This window comes from Lepisma saccharinum, chromosome 24 (assembly GCF_977018435.1).
Source record: "Lepisma saccharinum chromosome 24, izLepSacc3.1, whole genome shotgun sequence".
In the NCBI taxonomy this organism is placed as follows: domain Eukaryota; kingdom Metazoa; phylum Arthropoda; class Insecta; order Zygentoma; family Lepismatidae; genus Lepisma; species Lepisma saccharinum.
This window is the reverse complement of record NC_139252.1, coordinates 58851315-58863989: the sequence shown is the minus strand read 5'-3', so window position 1 is coordinate 58863989 and position 12675 is coordinate 58851315. Positions and strand designations below refer to the sequence as shown.

Genomic DNA, 12675 nt, shown 5'->3' with positions numbered 1-12675 from the left:
AGATACCAATCTCTAAAGAATTCTATTTTGTTATGAAGACATGTTAGCCGGCCTCCGTGAAGTAGTGGTTAGCACAGCACGCTGAACGCTAGGAGTCCCGGGTTCAAATCCCGGCCTGGGAATTGGGTGTTCTTTGTGTGGCTCCTTTCATCAATTGAGGACTAAAAGTGGTAAACGTTGTAAGTGCCAAAAGCGAAAGTGTTGGGAAATCGCATCGTTCCGCACATCAGCCCGTAAGAACGTGCACACTAGTGACCTCTTTACACGTCCTTTGAACTTACTTAGAGGGCTACCAGCCACATTTCACGTTTACCACATTATAAAGCATGGCACAGTTAACAGTTTAACGTGGAAAACTGTGCTTGAATTATTGTGGCACTTACAGCGTTTACCACTTTTAGTGTTCAATTTCATCACATTATCATATCACTCATCCTCACCGTAGCGATTAGGCAAAAGTGTAAAATAGAACGACGCTACATAACGAATCAAGCAGTAGCGTAGACTGAGTCCAATGTCTGGGCTATCTCACTATGATACTCGTCCTAGGCTATGACTGGAAATAAATTTACCAACTCCTAAGAAATCAGGTTGCCAACTCCTAAGAAATCAGGTTGCCAACTCATAGGAAATCAGGTTGCCAACTCATAGGAAATCAGGTTGCCAAACTCATAGGAAATCAGGTTGCCAACTCATAAGAATTCAGGTTGGCAACTCATAAGAAGTCAGGTTGCCAACTCATAAGAAATCAGGTTTCCAACTCATAAGAAATCAGGTTTCCAACTCCTAAGAAATCAGGTTTCCAACTCCTAAGAAATCAGGTTGCCAACTCCTAAGAAATCAGGTTGCCAACTCCTAAGAAATCAGGTTGCCAACTCATAGGAAATCAGGTTGCCAACTCATAGGAAATCATGTTGCCAACTCATAGGAAATCAGGTTAGCAACTCCTTAGAAATCAGGTTGCCAACTCCTTAGAAATCAGGTTGCCAACTCCTTAGAAATCAGGTTGCCAACTCCTAAGAACTCAGGTTTCCAACTCCTAAGAAATCAGGTTGCCAACTCCTAAGAAATCAGGTTGCCAACTCATAGGAAATCAGGTTAGCAACTCCTTAGAAATCAGGTTAGCAACTCCTTAGAAATCAGGTTGCCAACTCCTTAGAAATCAGGTTGCCAACTCCTAAGAACCCAGGCTTCCAACTCCTAAGAAATCAGGTTGCCAACTCATAGGAAATCAGGTTGCTAACTCATAGGAAATCAGGTTAGCAACTCCTTAGAAATCAGGTTGCCAACTCCTTAGAAATCAGGTTGCCAACTCCTTAGAAATCAGGTTGCCAACTCCTAAGAACTCAAGTTTCCAACTCCTAAGAAATCAGGTTGCCAACTCCTAAGAAATCAGGTTGCCAACTCCTAAGAAATCAGGTTGCCAACTCATATGAAATCAGGTTGCCAACTCATAGGAAATCAGGTTAGCAACTCCTTAGAAATCAGGTTGCCAACTCCTAAGAACTCAGGTTTCCAACTCCTAAGAAATCAGGTTGCCAACTCCTAAGAAATCAGGTTGCCAACTCATAAGAAATCAGGTTGCCCACTCATAAGAAATCAGGTTGCCAACTCATAGGAAATCAGGTTAGCAACTCATAAGAAATCAGGTTGCCAACTCCAGAATCAGCATCATCATCTCACTTATATGAATAATGTTATTTACAGTTTCTGATCGATTTTCCTCCTGTACTTTATTCTCTAGACTTCAGGCTTCGCAGATAGCCTAGAATATACGCTCCTGGAATCAAATCAAACAGCGAGGCATTGCAATGAAATTATTGTGTTGCTAGTGGATCTTTCTGTGATTAGAGTTTACAGAACCACTGTAATTTTACAGTGAAATCACTGGCGTCCCAGCTGCCAGCGTTTTCACCATTAAATCAGGGTCAAATTTTTCAGTGAGTTTCTGGATTCTTTTCGGTGGAAAAGTTTGCAACACTGCAAGACGTTTGATCAAGAATTTTCTACGGTGCTCCTCGCCGGCCGCAAGACACCCAGGTGCCGGCACGCGTCGAACACCGGCAGCGCCTACGCACAGATTGCAATGAGGTAAAAAAAAAAAAGAAAAGAATGAAGATGAGCTTTGTTGGGAAGGAAACTGTGCAAGAGGAGGTGGGGAGCGAGTCATGCTCCGTCCCACCTCGCCAGCGAAGCGTTCAACCGTTACCCCCCCCCCCCCCCCGCCGCTCCTGAAGAACCCTCCCACATCATCCAGACAATGCTACGAACTCTCTCAATAAACGCAGCTTCCGTGGATCTCTCGTAATCACACCGGTCCATCTTCAACGCTGGATCCCGCCGCAGTGTTGCAAATTTTTTGATTTTATTGCTAAAAACAGAATAGCCTCTGAAACAGCAAGCAAATTATAGCTCTACAGAGTAATTAAAGGAAGATTTGAGGCAACAAGGAAATAAATACTAAAAAAATGGATTTGCTTTAATTTACTTTGCTTTTTGTGCCACGTTTGGCTAATTTGTGAAGATAGGGATGAGTGATGATATGATGAAATTTATGAATGGACACTCACAAACATCCATGCCCAGGCCGGGATTCGAACCCGAAACCCCTGGCGTCGTAGACTAACAAATGAAGATAGGATCGACACAGCCATGACGTTCCAATCAGTATTGCGTATGCACAGAAAAAACGGATTTGGTTAAATCAGCAAATCATGTTTGGTAATCGGAAACACGAACTATGGTGACTAACTAATTTAGAAATTACTAAAATAATTTCGTTCTGGTGAACAGTCCCTTATTTGAACAAATATTTGGTTACGAAAATATTTTTCTTTTTTTTTGGGGGGGGGGTATTTCATTTTTTTTCTGCGTGACTAGCACACGTGGGGACCGGGTTCGATTCACAGGTGGAGTCCTGCCGCTGTACGAAAGGCGTATTTTCTTAAGTCTTGCTTAAAAATACTAAAAGTGTCAAATTTTCAGAGATAAATGACTTTTCCGACACCCTGTATTTAAGAAAACAGGCTGGAATTGACGGTGGACAAATTTCTTGTTTTCTAAAAGACGTTTAAAATTTATGAAGAAGATGCAATGCTTAATTTGATACGGAATATAACTGACACGTGGTAGACCCCGTCTAATGGCCCGTCAGAAGTTTTCTGAGTCCTGAATGAACAGTAGAGAATTGAGTCAAATTAATATGATAATGAAAAAAAATAGAAATTACTCCCAAAAAGGAGGGAAAAAAGGATATGCATTCAGAGTACCGAAAAGGGACAAATTCCAGGAGGAAATTTCTAGCTTGAGATTTCAGTCATATTGCTGTTTAGGCACAAAACCATAATGCTAGTTCGCAACACTTACGCTCCTTTCTTCCGCATTGAATGGAATTTAAATATTCTTCACAATGAGCACTCGCGCCGTCGTGGTGAAAACTGACGGCAAATCAGAATAACAGCTTTTCCAATGATAATACTTAACTGTCTGAAAGGGTCTTTTACCCCCTTCTTGCCCTTTGCCAACAGTGGTTAGGGCGGGGTTAGTCGAGGGAAAAGGGTTGTTTTGATGTGTGGTACACGTGTTCCAATTCAGAAGAGCTGATGTTTCTCAAAAGCAAATTCTGATTGTACCAAGTACAATACCAGTGCAAGCGGAAGGTAAAAGGAAGGCTACTGGAGTTCTTTCAGACATGCATTCACAGTTGAAGATATATACAGGGCGATTGAAGTAGAATGGGCATCAATTTTAAGAACCACCCAGATGCTGCGCTGCATTCAGTTACCATTTGTTAGGTCGATCTTGCTTTCAAGTGCACGATTTTACTCGCAAATTTTCCTTTTATCGTAAAACGTTTTATAAAAATTCCCTCTTTGTTTAAATTTTCATCAAAATTTCCCTCTCTTCGCAGAATTTTGCTTCTATTCGTATTTATTCCGAGTGTAACAATCCATTTTTGTTCGAAAAAAACCCACATTCGTAATAAAATTCCCTACTCGTAAAACATGTCTATATTCGTATAATATTCATGTTCAAAATATTTCCCTCTATTCTATAAATAAATCCCCTCTGCCAGTATCATCTGATGGTCAAACATTTTTTTCTAATTGGGTTTCCACATTCATTAAATTTACCTGTGGCCGTACACTACGTAAAAATTTCCCTCTCATGCATAAGAGGGATATTTTAAATCCCTGTCGCGTACGTAAAAATTTCCCTCTCGCACAAGAGGGATTTTTAAAATCTCTGTCGCAAACGAAAAAATTCCCTCTGTTGCAAAAGGGGAATTTTTAAAAATCCCTGTCGCTTATGGTGATAAAAAACAGGATAGCATCTAAAGGACAGCATTCCGCCACCCTTCCGTCCCCCAAGGTCGCCTAAAAGAGAGAAGTGAGTCATGAACTAATTCATATGCGACGGCTGACGCAATTCGTAAGGGTCTTCATCGTTCTCACCATTGTAATGTTATAGCCAGAGTAAGAGGGGGCAAAATATTTGTCTGTTTCATCATTTTGCCACTAGAGTGTGCCACTGATGTTTTACCTGAATGCTTCCTCACAAAAATGAGTATCATGTCCATAGCAATCCCTGAACACATTAAATAGCCGGATATTATTACACTTTACTCTCTTGTCATCTCCGCAGCTTATATCTTAACAATTTTTTGTCTTGTTGGCGTAGGTTCTGCAACACTCGTGCATGTCCTTCAGTGAAAATGTGTTTTCCTGTAACTTGTTTCAGTTAAAGTATGTTCCTTTCTATATAAGACTCCTTATCTCCCAATAGTTTCCTGCTTTTTTTCATCAATGGTTTTCTCTCCTTCATTTCAATTCGTTTCTTTACCCCTTCACTCTTCTCCTTGTACTGATTTATTTCCCACTTATGCCCTTGGATTGGTTATTTCGTTCTTTCTCCCTTCCTCTGTTCCGATACTTGACTCCTTTCGCAGTCGTTCCTAGTTCGCCAGTTCCCTTTCATAGTTCATTCTTCCGCACATTTCATTTACCAGTTCTTTCATGTCGTTCGGGCTTCACTTTCTCGCCAGTGCTGGTGAGACATCAAAGCCGCTAAGAAGGGAACTGTCACCCGTGCAGTCTCCAAATTCGAATTACAACCGCGAGCTGGCAACCACCTGAAAAGATAGCCCCTCGTTCAGGTTTCCACTGCGATAACAGAAAATGCCTTCGCGACAGTAGCGGTGAGCGAGCAAACGAATTAAGTGTAGCCGGTGGGGAGGAGCGTTGCTTTTCGCCTCCAAATCTGGATGTTGACGCCTTGACGTACGCAGCAATTAAAAAATACCGGGTGTCCCAAAAGTCTTTCCCTGATTACAAACTTTATTCATATCCGCTTTATGCAAGGTAGAGATGTGAAAGTGGTGCCAAACTGTTGTAAAACTAACCAAGTTTTTTTGTTGCAGGTTTGAGTGACGTGGCTGTAGTGTAGCAGCAGTGTCAGTGCCAAGAAAACCGGAAACGTTCACAAACCAGGAAAAAGCTCAGCATGTCCTCTGGTATCACGAGACCCGCTCACCAATAACAGTGCAAAGGAACTTTCAAATGTACAGAATTCTTTCGTCTAGAATATCTGCCATCAATAAGTTGGTATTTAAAAAATGGAATTTATCTTCATTTCCAAATCCTGTCAAGTCCAAGAAACATTGTACGGAAAGATGCCACCCGATGTCAAGAGCATTAATTCCGGATTCCTTGGCACTGACACTGCTACACTACAGCCACATTACTGAAACCTGCAACAAATAAACTTGGTTAGTTTTCCAACATTTTGGCACCACTTTCACATCTCTACATTGCATATAGCGGATATGAATAAACTTTGTAATCAGGGAAAGACTTCTGGGACACCCGGTATATTGAAGTGGAAATATTCTGATTAATCGGAATTTTCTGGTGTCCGAAATGTAACACGCCAATTAAAAATCACCACTTACCAAATTAATTTAATGATACTGGCCAGAAGAAACTAAAATAATTAATTAGATGCAGTCGTTGTTAACAAATTTAACCAATTTTTCTTTATTTGTCAACAAACCTAGCTACACAAAATCGAACTAATATTCTCTATGATTACGTTATAATTCATTCATTAATATTAAACTCTATCCCGGATACCTGGAATCTCTGTATCAAGGCCGCGCATGACTGAGAAGGGGAGGAAGCGAGTGAGTACAGGCTGCTGCAAACAGCCGGTAGCTGCGTTCGCTTTCTCCTCTCCAGCAGAGACTTCTTCTCGTTCGCTTGCTGGGGCCTCCCCGGTGGCGCAGTGGTAGCGTCGTCGCCTTGTAATCAAGGGGTCCCCGGAGGCACATGTAGTGATTCGGATCCCACTTTAAACTGTAGGTCCAGTCCCGATTAGCCTTACCGTGCATAAAGTGGACTTAAATTATTGACGAGTATTATTGTTGGGATCAACTGGGTTAGAAAACATTCGGCAATTCCTGATTTTGTCTTTACTCGACAGAACGGAATTCTCGCGCGACCACATCGTGGTCCAGGAAAAGGAAGAGACATCCTTGGTCATCTGGAACAAGGGAGAGTTCCTCTCTTTCCCCGGAATGACATACAGAGGCAATATCCCGGCGCCATATGTGGTTAAGTATTCCAAACGACTGATGTTTCACCCCTGCGAGAACCGAACTGCAGGGGGAGGGGGATTTTTTTTCCTAATTTCTGGAAACAGCTGTTGGGGCTTTGAAGAGAGCCTGGAATGGTAACCCGAGTTGACGTTTCGTAATTTCTTCTTCCTCTTTTTTTTTGTTTCGGGTTTTCCTTCCGTCTGGTCTCAGGACACACAGACACACATAATAATTTAGAACGCAAAGATATTTATGTGCTACGTGTGAATGGCTGTAATAAATGAAAACTATATTTGTGTTCAGGACCCTTTCACAGTCTTGGTACATATCATTAGATAAAATATAAGCCTCCCCTATGGCGTAGTGGTAACGTCGTCGCCTTGTAATCAAGGGATCCCGGGTTCGATACCCGGTGGAGACACATAGCGGTTCGGATCCCACTTTAAAACTGTAGGCCCAGTCCCTATTAGTCTATTTGTGCATAAAGTGCACTTAAAACAAGAACTCAATCAATCATACAAATCATAATGTTAGCCCTCATGACAGGCGAAATAAATTAATCACAGGCATGGACGTCCGCAGAATTTTTCCAAAGGGGGGGGGGGGCAAGCAAGGTATTTTTTCCACGGTGGGGCATAGTCCACATATTTCCATATAATAGTGATGGCCTCTCAAAAAAACACTGTTTCAGTCTCAAATTATTATGTTCCTTCAACGCACTTGTAATAACTGTAACTGAAATGAAATTATGTGTGAAATATATAATTTTTTGGTGGACATTCATTTTCCAGGGGTGGCCGTGGTCCCACCTTGGCCTCCTTCCGGACGCCCATGATCACAGGTATATTTTAAAAAGCAATTCATATCTCGTTACGGTCAACAATAAAAACGGATTGGATTGATTTGGTGTTTTAAGTCCACTTTATGCACAGTAAGGCTAATCGGGACTGGACCTACAGTTTAAAGTGGGATCCGAACCACTTGTGCCTCCACAGAACAATAAAAACGGAATCAATGAAATAGTATCGGGTTGCGTCTAAAATAAATTAACTGCAGGTATTGTCTTTTTAAAAAAGTAACTCATATCTCGTTACGTTACGAAAAATTAACGGATTTAGTGAAATACTAACGTGTTACAACTGTGCGAACAGGTATTTTTGAAATAACTCTTAATAATACTGCAAATAATGAAGGATTTAGTGAAATCGTAAAGACTAACAAAACAAAACACGTTCTTAAAATGAAACGCAACGGTAATTAATGCTAACGAATTTAGTGAAATTGTAATCTGCTACACCTAGTAAATAAGTAGGTATAAGAATAGAAAGTCTTAAAAAGATAAATAATAACATATTCAACGCTATGGCGATTAACGCGATTAGCGGCATTGTAACATGTTAGAACTGCACAGAATGAAGTCGCATGTCTCAGAAAACCTCTTTACTCGTAACGGAAAGCAACACTAACGGATTTTAGCGAAACTGTAACGTGCCACGATTTCGGAGACTTTGCCCCGGTGCCAAAATAGCTAAGAAACGCCCAGAAGAGGGTGCGACGAGCGCAGCTGCGAAACAAAAGACGATCGCCACGCGTGTGTCAATAAGTCTCGCGGTGCGTTTTTGGCGAGCACGAGAAGAGATAAATTCGCAGGACAAACGAAAGGCAGATGGGGCGTCCGAGAGCGGGGGATGGGGGGGGGGCACCCCCACACATTCGTCACGAGGAAACGGAGCGCCCGGAACGGAAATCAGCGGAAAACGAGAATTTACGACAAGAGGGCGCATCTGTGTCAGGAAGGAATCCCGGAAATAGAACTTCTCTCCCCCCCCCTCCACGTTTTTTTGCGTAATTTCCAGAAAAACACAGCAGGGAGATCGGAACGTGGACAAAGGAATAATGGTTTGGAGTCACGTGTTAGGGGCCGAATTGGTGCCAGACCAGAGGTTGCTGTGCAGACGTCAGCAGAAGTGTGTTGCAGACAAGCCACAAGCCACATTCCTTGTACATATTGGGTTCAGAGAACGCTGCAATGTCATGTGACCATCGCGGATGTGTCTTATTGGCTGTGTACATTTCATGGTAGCAGACCTCCAGTGGCGGAGTTGTTACCGCAGCTCGCTACGTCAGGGGTCCCGGGTTCGAGTCCCGGAATGGGCATGGTTCTTCTTTGTGACTGCCCCTTTATCATTTTCATTACATCATAACTCAACGTCGCGATTAGCTAAAGTGGCAGAAAAGCAAAATAACAAAAATGAAAATACAGTCAAATGAAATTTCATTTCATTAAAACCTGTTTACATTAATAACGTATTTTTTGTCAACTCACTATCGGACCACATTATGTTACTGAACAGGAGTGCCAACGTTTGAAAAACACTGGGACTCAAAACACTCGAGTTATACAAGTTCACATCAAAAATCCCATACATCATCCCTTCAACGCATGGGCATATTTAAGGGGGGGGGGGTCCAACGGGTCCAACACCCCCCTTATGGTTCAGTAAAATTACCAGATTACCTGTTCCATCCACTTGTTCATAAAAATTTCTTCGGACTAATTTTATTTTCCTATAGGACGAGATATGGATAGGAAGGAAATTACGTAATTCCACACACTAGATGGGGCTGCAGACCAAATGCCTGCAATTTCCTCAAAGTTTCAGAATTTCTACGATAAGAAACTACATTGAGACTGTCAAATCAATTATCATTTTTTTACCCTCGAGTCTTCTTAAATAAATTTGGTTTTTAAAAACGCAGTTCAAGAAAACCAGGTAAACATCGTTACATTCTCAAGTTATTTGACACAAGATGAACAGAAAAGTATGAATGCTAAGTAACGTGACCGTGACTAAATACACACAACTCTGTCGGGTCCAGCAGCCCCCTCCGCTCCCCAACAAGCTTCCGGTCAGCAGTGCCCTGGATTTTCACTTGTGAAATAAAGCAACCCTCATATAGAGCGACCACAAGAAAAAAAAACCTTGGACGAAAAGTCCCCACCCAGCTTTCCCTTCAGCTCGGGCCATAAGGAAGCATGGTCAACTCTCCCCCTCTCCTCCTCGCGGCAGTACGGTGCACGGGAGTCGCGGGTCTGAACAGGTTTCTTTCCTTGTGGTTCCACTATACCAAGCGTTGAACCCCCCCCCCCCTACGTGAACTATATATACGCCCATGCTTCCACGTATCATGATTAATGCACACCAACAATGCATTCATAATTTACAAGAAAAGAAGCTTATTTGTGGATTTCAACAAGCAATCCATCACAAATCGCAATAACAAATATATCATATAACAACAAATGATTGAGTGGACTTGAGCCCCACTGGCCCATACGCAGGTCAGGCTTAAGAGCCGGGCGACTAGGCGAACACTGATTGGGCGCCAAACCGGGTTATCATCCTTGAACAACGCCAAAACCTTAATTTTCATTACATATAGTGGATAATTGTTTTTTAAAAGAGTTGTTACAAATCAGATATTTCAATATATGGAAAGATAGGAATTTCAGAAAAGAAACACAGATGGCAGCACAAGGTACAAGAATATGAATAAATTGTTGTAGGATAAATATCGATTTAACAAAAGTTAAAAGATGATAGAAAAGATTTGGGTAATGTATGAAAAATAGATAATTGATAGAAATGAAAATTCAAGTGGTTTTTATCATTCAACAAGTTCAAACCTATGGACAAATCACGCATAATCAAGTTCTCAACAAAGTAAAAATTTAGAGAATTCAGTTCGTTAAACGATGTAAATTTTGAATTTACTGCTTCATAACATAATAGATGTATTGCAAACTGATGTTGCAATTTAAGCTAAGAGTTTACTGTTATTAAGTACATCATTGATACGTTTAAGTATTAAATTTGGTATTCAGTGTTTGTATTTTATTTAATAATAATAACTGAATAATGCTCAGCGGTGAACGATGAAACTCGCTGAAGTACACACACATACAGCACCAATCTTCCAGGGATATCCATTAGATATCTACAATGTCCAGATCAGATCCATGGATATTATGAATATCCATTGGATGTCCATTAGATATCCATTTCTGGATAACCTTGGGACGTCTATTGGATATCCAGAACTGGATATCTGAAACTCGACCAATTCTTGATATCTACCTACCTAGGTAATACACAGCTTAAACGTGTGTAGAACTGGCTGTCAGAAACATTGTCCAATTTCAAATATCCAATACGTCGCCAGATCTCTTCCAAAACGGGATATCCAAAATATATCCAATTCTGGATATCTAATACATGTCTAGAACTGATCCAGAACTTGTTATCCAACAATGAACATAAATAGGATGTGTTTCGAATATTAGAAAATGGTCATAGTATTCCCGTTGTGTATACTTTCTCATACTTTATCTTGGAAGTGATCCGGAAATGTCAAAAACATATCCATTTCTGGATATAATGTATGCGGACAAATGGATATCCAAGGGATATGGTGTGGTGCGGGATCTGGGGAACACGGGTCATTGATCCTGTGTTCATCCACAACAATTTGAATGCCGACAGCTACAAAGAGATGTTGGAGGAGCTGGTGTTCCCATCGAAGACGACGGGAATGGTGACTTCCACTTATGGTTTCAGCACGACGGGGCACCACCTCACTACGGTCTGCAGGTACGTGGATTACTCAACGAACAGTTTCCACAGCGCTGGATTGGTCGTCGAGGTCCAGTGGAGTGGCCTGCAAGATCCCCCGATCTCACTCCCCTGGACTTTTACCTATGGGGCCACCTCAAAGCCATGGTATGGTGTATGCGGTCAAAATCAATGATCTTCGCCACCTGCAACAGCGGATCATTGATGCATGTGCGGCTATTACACCAGATGTCCTGTTACGTGTGCATACGGAATGGCAGAAGAGAATGGAAATGACTGTCCAGCATGAAGGAGGCCACATCGAACACATCATGTAAAGTGTGCCACTTTTCAAAACTTGAAAAAAGAAACCTTTGTAACTCCTACACGAATAAAAATACGTCAAAATGGAAAACACCATTTAATTCCTGACAAAATTCTAGCCTAAAATTATGTGTCACACGACCCCCTTCCCATTTAAAAAAATGAAGTTGAATCCAAGATGGCGGCCGTCAAGATCAACCTCATCATAAAGTTTTCCCCCACCCCCAACACGCATATCCAACACTCACTGACACCTATCCCCACAGTGGCTTCTTTTATTTAGGTGTATTGCGACTTTTGACCCACCCTGTATAATCAGAAGCTATAGGCTACCACGCCAAAACAGATATTAAACTCCTTGCGACAGTTGCAGGAGTAATCGACATAGAAATATGCAAACACATCATTACTTCACTGAAGATCAACACATTTAGGAGCCAGGCCATACGGAGACACTCCACAACAAGAAAAGTCAAGATAGTTGAAGTCTGAAGTCTGTACATTACCAGTGCGTAGTTACAGATCGGTTAGTTCATTGAACTATCCAACTTGACTAGTGCCTATTTGAAGAGGAAACAAGAAAAGTAACAATAAATATTGGTGGTTGACTGTTGCATGCTTCTTTTCATATCGAAATAATATTCAGATGAGATCCAAATGTACTATTTAGTCCAAAAATTGTACTTTTCGTGCCCATACAATATCCAAAGAATGTCCAAAAATGTCTAAATCAAAGCATAATGTACAGATTACGTCCCACTTGATGTCCAAAAAATGTCCAAAAGTGATCCAAAATGTCCAAAACATATCAATTTCTGGATATTTCCGGGATAATACGTATGCGGACAAATGGATATCCAGCAGATATCCAGTGGATGTCTTTTGGACATTCCTGGATATGTATTGGATATTCAGAACTTTCGACACAAATATCCAAAATATATCTTTTGGATATCACGTGTGCGGACAAATGGATATCCAGCAGATATCCAGTGGTTGTCTTTTGGACATTCCCGAATATATATTGGATATCCCGAACTACTACACCAAGAGGTATGTACAACACCGAGACAGTTCATTTGAGATTAAATTATGTCGACGATCTGCGGCGAATGTTCATTTCCCATGCGAAATCCTAGCTTT

At 41.3% G+C, this 12675-nt stretch overlaps 1 protein-coding gene across 1 annotated transcript in view; it reads right to left on the bottom strand.

The window, feature by feature from the left end:
- The window catches only part of stet (rhomboid serine protease stem cell tumor), a 553830-nt gene that overhangs the window by 239665 nt on the left and 301490 nt on the right, over nt 1–12675 (bottom strand). The gene's annotated exons all lie outside the window — the stretch shown is intronic.